Source organism: Tuber melanosporum (genome assembly GCF_000151645.1).
Source record: "Tuber melanosporum whole genome shotgun sequence assembly, scaffold_315, strain Mel28".
NCBI classification, from domain to species: domain Eukaryota; kingdom Fungi; phylum Ascomycota; class Pezizomycetes; order Pezizales; family Tuberaceae; genus Tuber; species Tuber melanosporum.
In genome coordinates this window covers 10,929-11,208 of record NW_003298992.1, presented here as the reverse complement: position 1 = coordinate 11,208, position 280 = coordinate 10,929, and positions in this window count along the sequence as shown.

Sequence of the window (280 nt, the reverse complement as noted above, 5' to 3'; positions counted from 1 at the left end):
AAGCTCCAGCGGTGTCTCATCGCCCGAGTACAATCACTTGGTTTCTGACATTGTTGATGTCCAGCACATTGTGATGTAATTGATCATTGGAGGGAGAGATTCATTTGGCATGTTGTCTTTCCACCATTCATTTACCATATCCATAGCATGCTCCAGTCCTTCCAGTGGTTCCAGACTGTTTGAACTCGTTGGGTATCCTTTCCATTTGACCGGGAACTGATCATTCCTGTGCCAAAGGCGATAGTCTCGGATTTCTTCAACTTTCCATTCATCCTTCTTT